The sequence below is a fragment of the Gavialis gangeticus genome, unplaced genomic scaffold (genome assembly GCF_001723915.1).
Source record: "Gavialis gangeticus isolate Ggan-Ray unplaced genomic scaffold, GavGan_comp1, whole genome shotgun sequence".
Lineage (NCBI taxonomy): Eukaryota > Metazoa > Chordata > Crocodylia > Gavialidae > Gavialis > Gavialis gangeticus.
In genome coordinates this window covers 82,042,906-82,062,060 of record NW_017729025.1, presented here as the reverse complement: position 1 = coordinate 82,062,060, position 19,155 = coordinate 82,042,906, and the positions used below count along the sequence as shown (strand labels likewise).

At 46.4% G+C, this 19,155-nt stretch overlaps 1 long non-coding RNA gene across 1 annotated transcript; it reads right to left on the bottom strand.

The window, feature by feature from the left end:
* Positions 1 to 1,168: 1,168 nt before the first annotated feature.
* LOC109299479 lies at positions 1,169 to 17,797 on the bottom strand. The gene is made up of 3 exons (XR_002097880.1): positions 17,786 to 17,797; positions 9,868 to 9,880; positions 1,169 to 1,246 (listed from the first exon to the last, which is right to left on the bottom strand). It is a non-coding gene; the product is annotated as an uncharacterized LOC109299479 (long non-coding RNA).
* Positions 17,798 to 19,155: the final 1,358 nt, after the last annotated feature.

Here is a 19,155-nt window from a genome sequence, read left to right as displayed (position 1 = left end):
ACTGAAAGTAGGGCCTAAGTATCTGTTTTCCAGGCCAACTAGCACAAATAGCTGTTATCACTTTTTGCAATGTGGTGTCCTGAGCAGTAGCTTCTACAATTAGTGACCACATTTTATCTGTGACAGGAATCACTCTTTTAATTAGTTTAACATGTACTATGTCTGAGTCTGGAATTCTGTCATTTTCCATTGTGTCATATGTTCTGGACAACATATCTGGAATACGTAGATGTTTTCCTCGCAAGTACTTTATATCTAGATCATACATTTGCAGTTAAAAGAAAAATCTCTGTAATTTGGGTGGCATGTCTGATAACCCTTTCTTTGCTATAGTTACCAAAGGTTTACGCTCACTTTCAGCTATCACAGGCTTCCCATAGATCACAGTCTGGGCAGAGTCTGGGGACCTGTGCAGCAAGGGGTGGGGAAGGCAGCAGGCTTCAGCACAGGATTTCCCCCACTACAAGTGCAGGAGCTGCAAGTGCACCGTGGTAGAGGCGGTAGCAGGAGCAAGCTGGGAACCGCAGGGCTGGGCTGGCTCCTGCTGTATTCTGTGATCCCAGCGTTGCAGCCAGGAGCCAAGTGGCACAGTGTGGCACAGCACGGTGCGGCGCAGCACAGTGCGGTATGGCTGGGCACCTCCCGGCAGTATGCTGTTCCTGGCTGCAACGCCGGAACTGCAGACCACAGCAAGAGTCAGCCCAGCCCCGCGGTTCCCAGTTTGCTTCTGCTGCTGCCAGCCCTGATCCCCAGGGCCCCGCCTACTGCCACTTCCTCCCTGTGCCTGCTCCCACTGCCTTTCCCCTGCCACTTTCCTTCCTTCCCCACCTGCCACTGTCACTCCCTGCTGGCCCACCACTCCCGACACACAGCTCCAGCACCACACAGGGCCACCAGGACTGCACAATGCAGCAGGAGCACCACACAGTTGCCAGCTGGGAACTGCATGGTGCTGGCTGGGCCTGGCTGGGGTATTCAGATAACCAGAATTTTTATATAACCAGCAATCCCCTTACCTCAGGGATAACAGAGATTTTGCTGTAGTTGGTAGTTTTATCTACCTTGTCCAGTACAAACCCTGATCAGTGTTGTCCAGCTCCTCCTTGGTAAAGCAAAGCCAGAAGGTTTAGATGTCGGGTCTGTGATACATTTATTAACGTTGATTGTGTTCCATTGCTAGATCCATTTTTCCTTGATGTCAAAGTTTTCATCATTCAGTTCTTTTCCCACACTCCAAAATGGCCTTCTTGACTTAAGCCTTGGCTTAGGGGGGTCATTAAGTTCCTCAAAAATTGGTAGTGAATTGAATGTAAGCCGTTTTTTGTAAACTCTTGAAGTAGCCTGTTTACACTGAAGATCAGGAGGAGGGATAAGGGATAGAACAGACAGTCACAGAACAGAAGTGGATCTGCAAGTACCTATTATGAGTCTTATTGTTTTATTCAGTTGAGAGTCAGTCAGGCTGGTATGTGCCCTCTTGCCCCAAACTGGGGCACAATACTCAGCCACTGAATAAAAGGAGGTCAGTGCCAATATTCTAAGAACTTTAGCATTGCTTCCTTAACTCATACCAGGCAATTTTGAGATCATGTTATTGCATTTGGCACATTTGGTCTTAGTTATTCATAAATTATGCCTATAGATAAGATTGCAATCAAGATGAACTCCTGAATATTTGGGGTTGGGTTCATAGTTGCCCGGTTTTCCACAAAAGTTGATCCTTAGGCATTCACTTGGGTGTTAGTGAAATGAAAAAAGGAACAAACTGTTTTGTCAGAGTTAAACTTCAAATACCCCATTAATTAAAATAGTCTTCTAATTTTGCCAAATAATTACTGAGTGTAGTTTCAATAATGCTACAATCAGAGTCCTGTGCTAGGATGGTGATATTAGCAACTGTGGCGGAGCACCAGCAGGGTGCTTGCCACTTAAGGGCTGTAGCAGGCTCTGAGTGAGCTTGCTGTGTGAGCAGCGGGGAAAGCCTCCCCCAGGAGCTATTTTAAGGGGGATGGTGGGTGGCAGAGTACCTTTCGTGCCTGCCACTTTAAGGAAGAGAGCAGGCAGCAGACAGGTGCAGGCCAGCCCTGATGAGGCGGCCATTTGACTCTCAGGGCTGGGGCAGCAGTTTGCTGCCAGCTGGCAACACCCAGCTGTACTGCTGCCCAAGAAACATCTTGGAGGTAAGGGCAAGAACTATGGGGATGGCAGGAGGCTCTTCTCCTGGGTATGACTGAAAATTGCACCCTACCAGAGAAGGGAGTCCTGGTGGGACTCCCTGTGGTGAGGGAGTCCTCAAGAAATGCCAAGCCAGTTACCGCCCTGGTGAAAGGTGAGGAGGGGTGCCATAAAACCCCAGCCCCCACTAGTCTGGTGGGTTATAATAGTTGGAGGAGAGTGGGGCCAGGCACACCTATGGGTGGTACCTGAGCCCATCGAGTGTAAGACCCTGGACAGTAGTGAGGCAGACACGCCCATGGGAGGCTCCTGAGCCTATGGGGTGTAAGACCCTGGAGCCCCAGCAGAGGGGTTGAGTGTGTGTTGAGCCCCAGCAGAGGGGTCGAGTTGGTTAAGGCCCTGTGAGGAAGGGGCAGAGAGGCCCAGGTAAGCCTTCAGGCACCCGAGGCCACAAGTGGGCCTGAGGCCAAGTGAGGCAGCATAGAAAGAGCCATGGGTGAAAGGGTCAAGTCACTGGCCCCAATTAGGAGACCAGTGGGATGTGTTACCCAGTGAGGGGCCAGGGGCAGAGTTAGCTCAGTGTTTGGTTAATTGCCTGGCCACTGCACAGATGAAGGTTGTGGGAGAGGCCCTAAAGGCTGCACCAGGGCTAGCCAAGGAGAGCAGAGACAAACTTGAAGGAGCAGGGCAGGGTAAATGTGGCCCGGTAAGGGGCATGAGTGAGAGGGGCCTGGTGAGAGCAGGCAGAGTGGTAGAGGTCCTAGTAAGAGGGGAGGTAATATGTGTGAGGCCCTGAACAGGGCAGCATGAGAGAGGCCTAACACTATGCTGAGTTAGGCCCAGCCTCGTGCCAGAGGGTAGCACAACTGGCAGAAACACTTGTGAGGCATGGGACATGATAAGGGAAGGTTGGAGTTGTGTGTTTACTGCCTGTGAACAGCAAGGCACTCGAACGGCAGCCTCCCACCTAATTAACATCTGAATTATTTAACAACAAGGTGTGGCAGGAAAGTAAAGCAGGCGGCGTACCTAAAGACAGGTGGGCAGGCCAGCACTGTGACCAGGCCTGGGAGTTTGCCTTCTGTCACAGCAGCATAAATACATTTTCTTGATTTTTATGTGGGGAATATCATGTATGTACTAATTGAGGAGTATGGGTGCCAGAAAAGAGCCCTGTGGTAAACTGTTGTTGGCAAATCTGGGTCCGCTTATTTTACCATGAAGGCAAACTCTGAGTTTGCAATTGGACAAGATATTAAATAGAATTGTAGTAATCTTTTTGCGCTTAATAGCGTGGCAAAGTGGGGCTCCCCTCCTGACCACAGTGCTACGTGTCCCAATTGCCTCCCACCTGACTCTCCTGCCACGCCTTGTACTTATTAATTAGGATGTTAATTAAGTGGGAGGCTGCCCATTTTACGCTCTGATGCTAGGGGGCGCTATCTGCAGCTCCGAACCTTCCCTACACTGCATCCCATGCCTTGCAGATGGCATCCAGCTATGAGTCACACCAGCCCCACACTGGGCTCCAGAATCCTCCTATCAGGACCCCCCTTTTGATCCCTCTGCTCAAGCAGCCTACTCCGCCATCATTCAGGCTGCTGAGCTCCCTGTAGCTATCTCCCTTCTTGGGTGTGGTCCCCCTGTGACCTTCAGCCACACAGGCCCTGGCCTCACCTCTAAAGCCAGGCAAGACCCCCAGGCCCTCAGCTCTGGGGTATCCCTTGTGGTGGGTCCCTGGCCCTTTTGACCTTCCTGGTCTTGGCCCCAGCATTGATCAGTCAAGGGGGTACTCTACCTCTGGCCTCTCTCACTAGCCCCACACTCTCTCTCAGGTCCACCTTCCTGGATGTGGGAGCTAGGGTATCTCACACCACGACTGGTGCTCCAGGGTCTCACAGGGGACTCTCACTCCCCCCCGGAGCAGCAGGTCGTGGTGCTACTTAAGATCTTACTTTTGACCCACACTCGGCCTCCCAGCAGTGGAGGGCTTACCAGGGTCAGGACTCACCCCTCTCTTTCCTGGGCTGAGCCCCCTTTACTTGGCCACTGGCCCAAACTTCAGCCTTAGGCATCAGAAGACCTACCTGGGCCTAGTCCCCTCACTTGGGGCTCCACTCTGCCCCCTCCACTTGGGGCTGCTCATCTCTTCCCCCTCCACTCAGGGCTCCACACTGCCCCTCACTTAAGGCTACTCATCTCTGCCCCTTCACTCGGGGCTCCACATCTCTCCCCCTCACCCAGGGCTCCACATCTCAGTCCCCTTCACATGGCGCTCCACACTGCCCACTTCACTTGGGGCCACGGGGCTTTTCTCCCCAGCAGGCTCAGGTGGCCGCCGCCATACCTGGCCCCAGCTTTCCCTCTCTGGGTCTTGCATCGCCACAGAGCTCAGGTGGCCGCAGCTGTGCCTTGCCCCCACTCTCCTTCCTCAGGGTCTTGCACCCCACAGGGCTCATGTGGCTACAGCCATGCCTGGCTGCAACTGCCTCCGGTGTCACGCAACCCACCCAAAGGTGAGGGCTAGGGTTAAGGCATCCCTACCCACCTTTCACCAGGGTGATAACTGGCCTGGCATTTCCTGGGGGCTCCCATACCACTGAGAGCCCCACCAAGCCACCCACTTCTGGCAGGGTGCAGTTTTAGGTCATGACCAGGAGCCTCCAATCCATCCCCTACAGCTCCTGCCCTTACCTCCAAGATGATACACAAAGCCTCACAGCCAGGCAATGTTACTGCCTTCCCAGCCAGCAGGGAACTGAGCTCTTTATGTAGGCAGCCAGAGATCAAAAATGGCTGCCTTAATCAAGCACCTGTTGGCTGCTTAGCTTCAGTCTTAAAGTGGCAGGCACCAAGAGTGCCCTGCCACAAATAGCCATTATCAATTTAACCATAAGACCTCTTATCCATACTGGGCGCTTCATCCATACATGAGATGCTTAATGAGCAGAAGACTAATTCTACTGTGCATTAGTGTGACTGGCAAAAACCATGCTTATTCTCTAATGTGCAGTAGATTTAGCCTAATGTGTATTAACCTAAAAAGTGTTCATCTGTGCTAATGTACAGTAGCACCAATTACGGCTCATTACGTTTAGTTAAACTTAATGTGCTGTAATTATGGTGCATTAATGAACATGTAGACATGCCCATTGTGTCATAAGCTGAAGTGAGCTCAATAAAGTTTGCTCCGGTCTTCTGTTTTCATTGGAATGCCGCTTCAGTAAGGGAGATGACAGCAAGGACTTGATCATAGCAGCTCCTCTCCAATCTAAAGCCCTCCTAGTCTGCAGGAAGCCTGGGGTCCTGAATAGGGCTAATTCTTGACAAGAGCATTCTTTCAAAGTGTTTGAAAGTCATGTACAGAAGGGAAATAGGCCTGAAACTCTTCATATAATCCAGGGGTTTTGCCAGCTTGAGAACTGCAGTAATTTTTGTCTCTTTCCAAAGTTTAGGGATGTGACCTGAGTCTATGATGTTTGTGAGGAGTTTCACCAGCAACCCTCTTCCATATGGGCCGAATTCTAAAAGAAATTCCAGCAGAATACCATCTTTACTGCTGCCATATTTTTTTTAGTAGATGTTAGAGCAATGAACTCCACAGATTTAGAAAGTTCTCTGTTTGGACAGTTAGGCAAATTTTCATTCCAGATTAATTTTAGTCTCAGGCTTCTTCATTTGTTTATTTCTACCTTTGAGGTCTTAAGTAGGTTGGTAGCTATTTGATTCAAGGTTATAGACGAAGCACTAAAATTCTGAGGATTTACTCCACCTAATCTTCACGGTTCCAACTTTTGTACTTTGAATTAGTAAAACCCAGATCATTGTCTATTCTTATCCATTTATCCCTCTGGCTTTGTCAAGACTGTGGATCTTTTCAGATGCCTGTGCTGGGTCTTCTTTCTCATTTTATTTCTCTAAGAGCCTTTCACAAACATTATCCCACCCGGGGATATATTCTCTTCTAAAACCTCTCTGTAGTTGATTTAATTAATTTAATAAATCTAATTTTGGGGGGATGGGATTGGTGGGATCCTATTGACGTTAGTTTCTGTAATAGTATGGAAGGTTCTCCAATCAGTTTTATCAGTATTCTAGCATGGGAGGGGAGGGTCATTAATAATTGGGTACAGTAATACCAGTTTGAGTTATAATAGGACAATGCTGGCAAGTAGGAAAAATATTAAGTATGTCTTGTGAGGTTGGTAATGGGGTATTGTTATCATCTGTTGAGACAAAACAGAGGTCAGGATTATAATATCTTTTCCATCACACTGAATAGAACATTCCTCTTAATTTTACATCATGGACAAACTAAAGTCCATTAGCTGTAGCCAAGTCCATCAGCTGGACACCAGTGTTTCATCATTTGTGAAATATTTCCATGAAGTGTGATGACAACTGAAGTCACCAACATACAATGCTAGATGTTGCTCCACTGGAAATGTATGTTCTAGTCATCTCTGTGAGCAGGGCTTATATATCTTGAGTATCTTGAGATTCTGAATTTTGATTCCAATCATGTACTGGCCACTCTTCAAGGCCAAAGCTTCATTTCTGAGTCCATGTCTCACATAAGTGGCCAGTCCATGTTTGGGGTGGAATTGACAAGTTATGAATAGAAAACCCAAGATTTTTAGCCTATTGGGTGCACTGTCAGAAAAGTGTTTCTTGCAAGGCAATGATATTGATGCACTTTTTAGTCAACATTTTACTTAATATTTTGAACTTCACCCTAGATAGGCCTTCTATATTTAATTAATATATTCTCAGAGTTTTTCCTGTAGGTCTATTAGTCTGAACACTGTGGAATTTTAAAGATGAGTTGGGCAGATGAGACGTTCCATGTTTGCCCAGGCCACATAGTTGCTTCTCACTTATACTGTCTACGCCCTCACCTCAATAGACATGGCATGGTAATCCCCCATAGTGCTCCCAGAGTTAATGATTTTCTTCATCCTTCTCATCATTCAGTAACACCAAGTGTCCAGGAGGTCTAAACAGATATTCGGACTTCTGGTTGATGGCATATGTTCGTGTATTAAGATATAATACACTTAACAGAGGGAACCACAAGAAGGTTGCCATCATCCCCTCCCGCCCATGTGGTAATAGGAGCATGTTACTAGGTTCTAGCCCTTCTGGATCTGGGGTCAGTCAGAGGAGACTGTAAGAAATTCTGAGTTTCTGCATGGAGGGAGCCTTCCTTAGCAGATGAGACTGCAATGCAGTAGAAAGTAGAGCTGGGTGAAATTTTGCCAACTGTTTCATTTTGACTCTGTTTCAACTTGTTTTGAGCTCAAAACAGCAAAATCAAAACAAAATGAAAGGCTTTGAAACAGCCTCAAAAGAAAACGAGGGCAGTCGAAATATTTTGAAAGTTTCGAAACGTTTCATGTTTCAAAGCTGGACTTGCTTGCAGGGAAACAGAAAGTAAGGAGAGGGAGGGGGAAGAGGGGGAAAGGACTGCTCTGATATTGACTGTGTAGCTGGCCAGTGACTGTGATCCTTCCCTGAGGTCCCTTCCAATCCCAGTGCTCTGGGGGAGGGATGGAAAAACAGCATGAAAAGCAGTGTTGTTTGAACTGAGCTACTTTCTGCCTTGGGGGCTGTTACTGAGCTGTGTCTTCCAGCAGCTCAGCAGCATCAGACAACAAAGGCTATCATTTCCTACTTGCTAGCCTGTTCCTAGCAAATGGGATTCATCAATACCTTTTGCTTTCTATAACCTTTTATTATTACTATTATTATTATATTCATTCATTCCTTTCAATTCATTCCCCCAAATCCTCTTTTTGTTCTTGTTAGTCTATTTTGATTCTTTTCCCCCAGAAAAGAAATCTGTGCTCTTTCTCACAGTGTGCATTCCATTCACTGTGCAGGGAAGCACCGCATACATTGCATATTATAATATAGAATTTATTCAGAAACACATGCTACATATATTTATATATTTGATTTATTACATGAGTTTACAAATATATACATACATTACATAAATACACATACATATAATTATTTACATATATTACATAAATCAGATTACATTACAGAAGAACACACAGATTTTCCAGCACACCAAGGCAAACACACTATGAAACACACCACGAAGCATGCTGGAAAAGCAGCTGGCAAGCCTTCAGGGAGGGGTGGAAGAATGGGTAGAGGGAGAGTTGTAAGTTCCACCCCCCACAAACTGAGACACAGCCTCTTTCCTACAACTAGCAGGGATGAGGCTTCCAGTTCTGCAGGCAGCAAGGAGAGGGGAGCAGTGCCACTGCCTGTGCCTGAGTCTGCATCCCCTCCCAGAGCACCAGCCATAACCCCCACCACCACCACCAAAACAACAAGCAGTAGCACCAGTATGACAGTCTCCTCTGCCCCCTTTTCACTTCCCATGCCACACAAAGAGTCGGATCTGGATCTGGATCTGAATGCCATAGCAAGGAAAATTCTGGGGAAGGAGGGAGAATCATCTGAGATTGTGCTCCACACCCTTCAAGTTTCCCCTAGAGCCAGGTCTCCTTCCCCAGAAGGAGGAGGTTGAGGTAGAGGGTACAGAGGCAAGTGGTTCAGCTTAGTCCACTCCTCCTGTTGCTGTGCCTCTGCCTGCTGCAGAGGGAGACTAGGCACCATCCGCACATGCACCTGCACCCCAGAAGCAAGCAGGTAGTATGGTCTGGGATCATTTTGAGCTGGTAGATGATCCCACATAGGCTATCTGCCTGCACTGCTGAGCCAAAACCAGCTGGGGTAAGGGAACAAAACACATGAGCACCACAGGGATGCTGATGCATCTCTGCAGGCACCACGCCCTTGCCCTTGCTCCTCCCCAGCCTGGCACCAGTGGGAGCATGCCCAAAAATAAGTCCCCCTCTTGCTCCAAAGCCCCTACCCCTCCAAAGCAGACTACTGCACCTGGCAGCACAGTTTGGAGAAGAAGTGAGCAGCCAACAGCAGTGAAAGAACAATTTAGAAACTATTTTAAAAAGCTGGACATATACAAGTCCATGGTAAAATCCTAGAGAAATTCATCAAAGAAACCATCTCACACAAGCTAACTGAAGGGTAGCCAACATGGCTTCATCACGTGCAGGTTGTGCCATACCAACCTCATTTCCTTCTACAATCAAGTTACATGCTACCTGGATAGAGGAGCTAAGGTTGATGTTATATACTTGGACTTCAAAAAGGCGTTTGACCTGGTCTCCCAGGATGTTGTTATGGTCAAACTGCAAAAATGTGGCTTCAAATACTTCACCGTCTGGTGGCTAGGTAACTGGCTCCATGATAGGACCTAAAGGGTACTGATTGATAGGCTTGTGCAAAGTGGCTAGTATTCACTTCATATTTGGATTCGGCAAATTCCGGGGACAGTGATTCGATTCGTTGATTCAAATCACTGTCCCAAATCAATTCAGCTGAATCTGATTCAGAGATTTGGCTGCTGCTGAATCTCTGAATCTCTTAATCACCCAGGCCCCATCCCTCACCTGCTTTTCCAGCCCCAGCAATGGCTGCCCTGCCCACCCCAGCTCCCTTTGAAAAAAAAAAAGCCCCGACTCACTGGGTACTGCCCGGCAGGGGAAAAATCTCCACTGCCCCCACTGTCCCATGCTGTGTGGGGGGGCTCTGCATGAGCCCTCTGAACCCTGCCCACTCTCCCAGCCCCCCCATGGCTGCACTGCCCACCCCAGCTCCAGCCCTTTAAGAAAAAAAAAACACCCCGGTCTCACCATTTCCTGCCTGGCAGGGGCCAACTCCCACTGCCCTGCACCACACGGGGGGCTCTTCCATGAGCCCCCTGAATCCCCACGGCCACTGCAGGAGTTGGTGAGCCCGGTGGGGGGCGGTGTTCAGGTTTTTTTTCTTAAAGGGCCGGAGCTTGGGTGGGCAGACCAACCAAGGCTGGGGGGCTGGGAGAGCAGAGAGGTTCAGGAGGTTCATGGGAGGGCCCCCCACACAGTGTGGGGCAGTGGGGGCCAGTGGGGATCACCCCCCTGCCCAGCAGCACCCAGTGAATAGGGGTTTTTTTTCCCAAAGTGCTGGGAGCTGGGGGGGGCAGCAATGGGGGGACTGGGGGAGCAGGCAGGGGCAAGGGCCTTGGGTCCCTCATGGTCTCCTTCCCCCTGCTCTATCCCCCCCCTCCCCTGCCTCGTATTTACCGGCATGGACCCTGGCTCCAGCTCCCTGCTGCAGCCAGTGAGGACTGCCTGAATCATCGAAGCTTGCCAAATCTTTTCTGAAGATTCAGAGAGCCTCGAATTGATTCAGACCTTTTTATTGGTCCCATGATTCAGTTTGGATTTGGAGATTTGGCCACCGAATGGGGTTGAATCTCCTTCAAATCAAATCAGCACCCTAAGCTTAACACAACCCTACTGATTGACGAAACTGAGTCATCATGGCAGAGGGTGACCAGTGGCATCCCTCAGGGGTCAGTACTTGGACCAGCACTCTTCAACATGTTAATTAACAATTTGGATTCAGGTATTCCAAGCAATTTGGCAAAGTTCACTGATGGCACCAAGCTATGGGGAAGCGTTGTCATGCTTGAAGATAGGCTGGCAATACAGGCCGACCTGGACAGGCTCATGAAGTGGGTAGACCTCAACCTGAAGTCATTTAATACAGAGAAATGTAAAGTGCTCCATCTGGGGAGAAATAACCCACAACACTTACAGGCTTGGCAGTGCTCTGCTTTCCAGTAACACAACTGAACAAGACCTCAGTGTCACAAATGACAACAAAATGAACATGAGCCCCCAGTGCAATGCTATAGCCAGCAGAGCTAGCCAAATACTGGCGTGCATCAACTGAGGCATCTCAAGCAAGGCAAAGGATGTCATCCACCCTTTACTCTGCGTTGGTGAGACCACTACTGAAGTACTGCATCCAGTTCTGGGCACCACACTTCAAGAAGGATGTGGAGAAGCTCAAGAGAGTCCAGAGGAGGGCTACACACATGATTAGAGGCCTGGAGACCAACACGTATGAGGAGAGACTGAGGGACTTCGAACTGTTCAGCCTCAGAAGAGAAGACTCAGGGGGGACTTGGTTGCAGCCGATGAGTATATTGGGGCATACATCAGGGTTTAGGGGAGCATTTATTCACCAAGGTGCCCCAGGGGAGGACAAGAAATAATGAGAACAAGCTGATTGAAGATCATTTCAGGTTAGACATAAGGAAAAACTTCTTTACAAGCCAAGTGCTGAGGGTTTGGAACAGTCTCCCCCCAGAAATGGTACAGTCATCCACCCTGGTGATCTTCAAAAAACTTCTCGACACCCATCTTGCTGGGATCATTTGATCCCAGCAGTCTTTCTTGCCCATGTGCAGGGGGGCTGGACTCAATGATCTGTAAGGCCCCTTCCAGCCCCTAACAACTATGAAATTAGGGGGCCAGACATGATACACGCAAGGGTGCTAAGGGAGTTGGCTGATGTGATTACAGAGCCACTGGCCACTATCTTTGAAAACTTGCGGCAGTCAGGGGAGGTCCTGGATGATTGGAAAATGGCAAATATAGTGCCCATCTCTAAGAAAGGGAAGAAGGAGGATCTGAACAATTACAGACCAGTCAGCCTCACCTCAGTCCTTGGAAAAATCATGAAGCAGGCCCTCAAGGAATCCATTTCTATGCACTTGGAGGAGAACAAAGTGATTAGGAACAGTCAGCATTGTTTTACCAAGAGCAAGTCATGTCTAACCAACCTGGTTACCTTCTATGACAAGATGACTGGCTCTGTGGATGTGGAAGAGCAATGGATGTGATATACCTTGACTTTAGCAAGGCTTTTAATATGGTTTCCCATAACATTCTTGCAAGCAAGCTAAGGAATTATTGGTTGGATGAATGGGCGGTAAGGGAGATAGAAAACTGTCTGGATCATTAAGCTCAGAGGGTAGTAATCAATGGCTTGCTGTCTAGTAGGCAGCCAGTATCAAGTGGAGTGCCCAGGGGTCAGTCCTGGGGCCGCTTTGTTTAATAACCTTATTAACAACCTGGAAGATGGCACAGAGTGCACCCTCAGTATATTTGCAGATGACAGCAAGCTGGGGGGAGTAGTAGACATACTAGAGGGGAGTACTAGCATTCAGGGAGACCTAAACAAATTGGAGGATTGGACCAAAAGAAATCTCATTAGGTTCAATAAGGACAAATGCAAAGTCCTTCACTTAGGACAGAACAGTCCTATGTACTGGTACAGGCTGGGGACCAACTGGCTAAGAAGCAGTTCTGCAAAAAAGGATCTGGGAGTTACAGTGAACACTAAGCTGAATATGAGCTAACAGTGTGCCCTTGTTGCAAAGAAGGATAATGGCATACTGGGCTGCATTATTAGGATTCTTGCCAGCAAGTCGAGGGAAGAGATTATTCCCCTCTATTTGGCACTGATGAGGCCCCATTTGGAGTACTGTGTTCCGTTTTGGGCCCCCCACTACAAAAAGGATGTGGACAAGTTGGAGAGAGTCCAGCAGAGGGCAGTGAGAATGGTTAGGGTGCTGGGGCACATGACTTCTGAGGAGAGGCTTAGGGCACTGGGATTAATTATTCTGGAGAAAAGAAGACTAAGGTGGGATTTAACAGCAGCCTTCAGCTATCTGAACAGGGGTTCCTAAAAGCTAGACTGGTCTCAGTGCTGGCAGATGACAGAACAAGGAGAAATGGTCTCAAGTTGCAGCAAGGGAAGTTTAGGTTAGATATTAGATACAGTTTCCTTACTAGGAGGGTAGTAAAACACTGGAATAGATTACCCAGAGATGTTGTGGAGTCTCCATCCTTGGAGGTTTTCAAGACCAGACTAGACAAAGCCTTGGCTAGGATAATCTAGTTGGGGCTGGTCCTGCTTTCAGCAGGTGGTTGGACTAGATGACCTGCTGAAGTCCCTTCCCAACCTAATTTTTTATGATTCTGTGATTCTATGAAAGTACAGACAGCTGGCAGTACAGTAAAATGATCATATTGCAGTGAGTTAAAAAGGATGTGGACTTACCACACAGTAGCTGAAGCATGATAAGTGTCAGTATGCCTATTCCTGCCCTACAGTAAGTGGGAGGTAAACAAAGGCTATATAGTCCTCAATGAAAGAGGGGTAAGCTACTATGGTTTGGGCATATCTACCTGTGCACTTTAATGAACATTAAAATGTCACTGCAAAAAACATGCTATTTAATTAATGCACATTAAAATAGGCTAAACGCACATTAATCATCACTTTAAAACCATGCTCTTTAGTTAATGCGTATTAGGAAAGGACAATGTGCATTTTCCTAATACCTCACTCTGGAGGGCACTTTTACACATGCTCCAGGTAGGGACGGGGAAGGGCGGTGCTTTAATTAGAACGGCTCCAAGAGCCATTCTAATTAAAGTGCCACCATGTCTTATGTATTAGCAACCCCATGCTTAAAAATGGCAATGGGGGGACTTGAACTAAATTTTGTTTGATGATCTTAGATAAAGCACCCCCACAGCCATTTTTAAGTGTGGGGACACTGATTCATGAGATACAGGATGATGTCGGAGCACAGTAATTGTCATGCTCCAGCAGACTCAATTCATCAAGCACCTGAAGCAGATTAACCAAGTCTTCTCCGACGTCTTCTCCAAGTCTTCTGGAATTCCAGCATGTCAGACCAAACTCCACACTTGTGTATGGGCACCCAGAGGTACTAGATTTAGTGCACATTAATTAAAGTGCATTAATGCATGTGTAGACATGCCCACAGCTACATACTACAGGCCAGGATCAGACTGTTACCACAAAGTGGCCACATCTACACGAGATGCTGACTGTGCAGTTGCTGCTGCACAGTCATTTAGTGCTTGCATACACAAGTACTAAATGACGGTGCAGTATCTGGCATTCCTGCACAGTAGTGTCCCTGCATGGCTTCTTGGCAACTCAGGTTCTAACTGACATGATTACACCTTCCATAAGGCCTGTTAACAATAAACAGAAAGAAAGAATTTAATAACAGAAGAACCTTTTCTTCTTCATGTCCTTGTGACAAGGTATTTAGCAAAATTTGCAGATTTGTTGGAACCTGACAGGGTCATGCCATGAGTGCTTCTGCTATGGCCTCTGGGCTGTCAACCATGCACTATCCTAGCCTCACAACAGAAGAACAGAGGATGGAGAATCTACAAGAGATTCTAGACTCACTAATCCTTTTAAGTTTTATAAAGTCAAAACAACAAATTTTGATAAATAAATTAAACCTTCTTAACTAGACAGCAGAAAATGTGACATCATAGACAAAGAATTGAAATATATAATGATAAAGTTAAACCCTGGGAAATACTCCCTGGAAGACCAAGCATTCAGGAGATATGTTGAAAGCTACTGATGCTAAAGGCAAGAATAAAGTCACTAAACTTATTGACACAGTCAGTGATTCGGAAAGATTTCCAGAATAAGGAGAAAATGGCATTTTTGTCCAAATATTAAAGAAATGTGACATAAGTAACTGCAGTAAATTGTGATGTGTTATACTCTTTCCAGTAACAGTGGGCATGTCTACATGTATGCTTTAATGTGCATTAGCCTATTTTAATGTGTATTAAAATGTCACAAAAAACCTGTGCTCTTTAGCTAACGTGCATTAAAATAAACTAATGCTCTTTTTTCTAGTACCTTACAACAGAGGATGTCTGTACATGAGCATCGAGGCTGCTCCAATGCACTGGAATTTCAATGCGTCGGAGTAGACTTGATTAATCAAGTCTGCTGGACCGGGACAATAGCCGCGCCACAGCAGCCTCCTGCATCTCATGTGTCAGTATCCTCCACTTAAAAATGGTGGCAGGGCGCTTGAACTAAAGCTCATTGAACAAGCTTTTATTCAAGCACCCCCACTACCATTTTAAGTATGGGGATGCTGATACAAGAAATGTGGAGGCACTTTAATTAGAGCAGCCCCTCCTCCTCGCCCCGGGATCACATGTAAAAATGTCCGGAGGTACTAAACTTAATGTGCATTACCTAAAACACATTAATGACTGTAAACATGCTCAGTATCATCTTCAGCAAAATATCACAAGTGGTTGAGGAAAAGCTAAAGAAGAAGCAGACTGGACTGTGAGCTGGAAGAGGAGGTGGTGACCACATTTTAATCCAAGAACAGTGATGAAAGAGACCATTGTCTAGCAACAATTACTAAGCATCAACTTAATTTACTTCAAGAAAGTATTTAACAGCCTCCTTTGTGTTTTCCCTAGAAAATCTTAAAGAGTAATGGAATACCAACAAATAAAATTAACAGCAATCAGATTCTAAAGCAATTTGCAGCATGCACAGTTAAAGCAAACAATTGAGCAAATGGCGTAACACAAGACAATGGCATTTGAGCAAGGATGTATTCTCTCACCTCCCCTTGATGGTATTGTCACTGACTTCATTGTAAGAAAAAGAGTAGATGGATACAACACAGCTCTTCTAAGTGACAGCTCAACCAATATGCAAACAAAGGCCAAAAGACTCTCCAAGGGCACAAAAATATGAGGTTAATAATTTGTTATCAGTAGAAAACAATTCTAGTGAGAACCACAAAACTTCCCAATTCAAGGATTTTTACTAGCAGGCACAGACATACATTTAGGTTGACAGTCATGTACAAGCCAGGGGGAATATCCAGGAAATTATGCCATGAGCTGGAAAGGTGGCATCTGTGTTTACCACTTTAAATATAATTTGATTATTAAAAATCCACATCTTAAGGACCAAAGCTGAAAATCTTCAATTCAATTATAGTGTATGTCTCCACTATAACATACAGACATGAAAGCTGGAAATTGACCCAAGGGACAAACAAACACTTAAGTTTTTCTCAAAGGAAAAACACCAGGAAAATATTAAATGGGATGATTTCTATTGAACAATTGCCATTTAGCAAGGCCAAGAAAGTATGTTATTAGGCTGCTGAAAGGGGACAGAGTAGAATGTAACACTGAGGGAACATAGAAGTGAGGGAATGTAAGAGTGTGAGGGACTACCTTTGTGCATTAAGAGACATATGAGCCAGGCCCTCACCTTGTGTACAGTGGGATCACTGCTAATTTATAGCAGTGCTGATTAGGACAATAATCAGATCCTGTGATTTTAGCTCTTCTTGATCCAGATCCTCTGCTGATGTAAACATGCAGAGCTCCACTGACTTCAAAGAAGCCTCACCAATTCATACCACCTGGCTGTCAGTGTACAATTAAAGTGTGGATAAGGACGTGTAAGTGTGTGTGTAGAAAACTTGAGATATTCAAGCAAAAAAGTATATAAATACATGCCAATTTTCCTGACATGATTAATTACAGCTGTATATTAGCACCCTCAGGCCCCAATCCAACATTAATTATCTTAGACTGCAAGGTGATGGAAATCCACAGATCAGCAGCAATACGTTATAGGACATTTTTCAGAAGTCAGCTGCTGCATCTTATTATGTGCAAGAGCAAATTTCAAGCATACTACTCTTGCTGTAGAACCGTGTGAGTGTAGCTAGATCATGAGCAGAGGTGCCCAGTGTTTTTCTACCATTATACACATTATCCACAGCTTGGCTTCCCCAACAGCTAGCCAGCAGGGTGCGTTTTGTATGGCAGCTAAGCTTCTGTTCCAGGCAGAGTTCTAAAAGTTGGAAACAGACATCGCCTTTATGCTGTCATAAACACTGTTATGGCAACACAAAGGCCAAGCAAACCAATGTCTATACTCCTTGCTGCACCACAAATGCCCAGAATTTTTGGCGCAACAAAGGTGGTAATACTTTCTGCCACTTTATTGAGGCAGATATCTGTTTGCTTTATGGTGCAAGAGCACTGGCATCCTGAAGTTGCCGATGCTCTCCAGGAACGCTGGGCACGTGCTTCTGAGGCTTGAGGGGCCTGATCCTGCATGACCCAATTGCCATGCAGGATCAGGCCCCTCAATCCCCAGAAGCACCTGCCTGGCTTTCCCCTTTTACACAGATGTGCCCCAGGCAACCTCCAAGGCATGTGTGTGTAAGTGGGGAACCTCAACTTTCCCTGTTTACAGAGATGCACCCTGGAGATTCCCCAGGATGTATAGGGAACGTGTCACCCATCGTCCCGCAGAATCAGGCCTGGATCCTTGTCTGATGCGGGACAATGGTCAACATGTATTTTGCCCAATTAAATGTATTAGCTGTGGTGGGATACACCGTACCACAGATGATCTGTTTTATTTAATGATGTCTGTTTATATCCACAGACTATAAACAGCTGCTTATAATGCTGTCTTGCCCTTACTATCTAGAATTGCAATAGTCAGTGCATCATCAGAGCAGTGCCCATACAGTTCCAGCTGGGGCTTCAGCCCCATGAGCTACTTACAACAAAGCCCAGCTGAGACTTCAGTAAGAGGTTGCACTAAGCAGTGAATTAGAATTAACTCAGATGCCACCAGCGTGAGCTTCCTCCCAGCAGTTCTGTCTGAGCGGACTCGGGGTGCAGACACATGTAGCATAACTCGATGTGGGCAAGTGAGGCACCAGTCCTGGATGCTTGCTTTGTAGGGGAGCCAAAATGATGGCCCTTTTCCCCCAGAAGAAGCACAAGCCCTTCCCCCTGTCCACAGAGTAAGGTGCGACTGAGGCTGAGCAAGGGTGGCAAAGTCTAATCCTATCTCAGCAGAGGGCTATTTATCTCTGCTGTACACACACTGTGCTGCTGCTTTAGCAGCAACAACCTGTGCAGATGGACCACACTGTGGCACCAGTAGCTGGGGGCTTTTTTTGAGCAGGTACGACTTCTGCTCCCACCCCATCCCTGCTTTTGGCATCCCCTTCCTTCTGGTGCTCAGTGGCATCTTCTGCATTCCCCTACTCTCCAGCAGGTTTGCTTAGGTGTTCAGAAGTAACTTTCCATCCAAGAGAAGTATTTATACCATAGTGAATGCCTTGTGATGTGTCTGATCCAGTTTTTTGCTCTGGAATAAACTGAGAATACTCCAGAGTAAACATGTCATGTGTCCATATCCTCTGACTCCAGTGATGCCAGCTTCCTTCCAATAGTGCCTTATCGGGCCACATTAGGCTTCAGCAGCATGAGATAAATTAAACATCTGATTCCCATGCTCAACTTCTGAACATGAGTCAGAGCATGCATGTGACTAATCATATTGGAGGGGTAAAGCATGCACAGGTCTCTTAATTGCTCCTGCATTGAGCATAGTAATTTCCTCGAGTTAGAGCTCAATCAAGTATTAAAGTGAGGATCCAAACAAAACCTCCAGAAGTTATACTTGTCAGTCAGAATAGTTTAAAATGTAAGTATATCGTGAGCATGAAATAAAATGGCAGACTGCTTCTGTAGATCAAATACTTTCTGACCTGAAATAAGTCAAAAGACACAGGTGTTCTAGTGCTTAATCTCAGCTTCCACTTCCTCTCTTAAAAATACAGTGAGTTCTGCGCTATGGCCATTCAAATGCTTGGCTTACACTTTTTCTGATCCCCCAGTGTTTTCAGCATGGATTAAGAAATAGGATAGTAAGGACAGGGTGGTTTAGGTAACTGGATACATTTTCCACATTGGGATTGTGACACTGCTGGTGTGAGCAGGATTTTATATTCAAACACATTTTCCAGAAGCAATTTACTATGCTGATGCTGGACAGCGGCTGGGCTCTGAAATTCTTACCTTTTAAACATAACTAGTGATGAACTACTGTTTCTTTCACCCAGAAGCTCCTTCAGTAAGTTGCCACAGTGGTCTATATTGTGAACCTTCCTACTCTGATTTGGAAGTAGCTCAGAGGGCTAGTGAAGACATGTGATTGTGATGTGTTTAGTGGATTGATGACAACAAACTCGCCACCCCTTCAGCTCAGCTGGACCAACACAGAGGGTGTTATCAAGAGCTGCTGATGTACATCAGCAAATGACTACTGCCTGGAGCAAAAGGTAAAGAGGGACCGGATTCCTTCCCTGAGCTGCTCCTGTGGTGGTGTAATAATGCA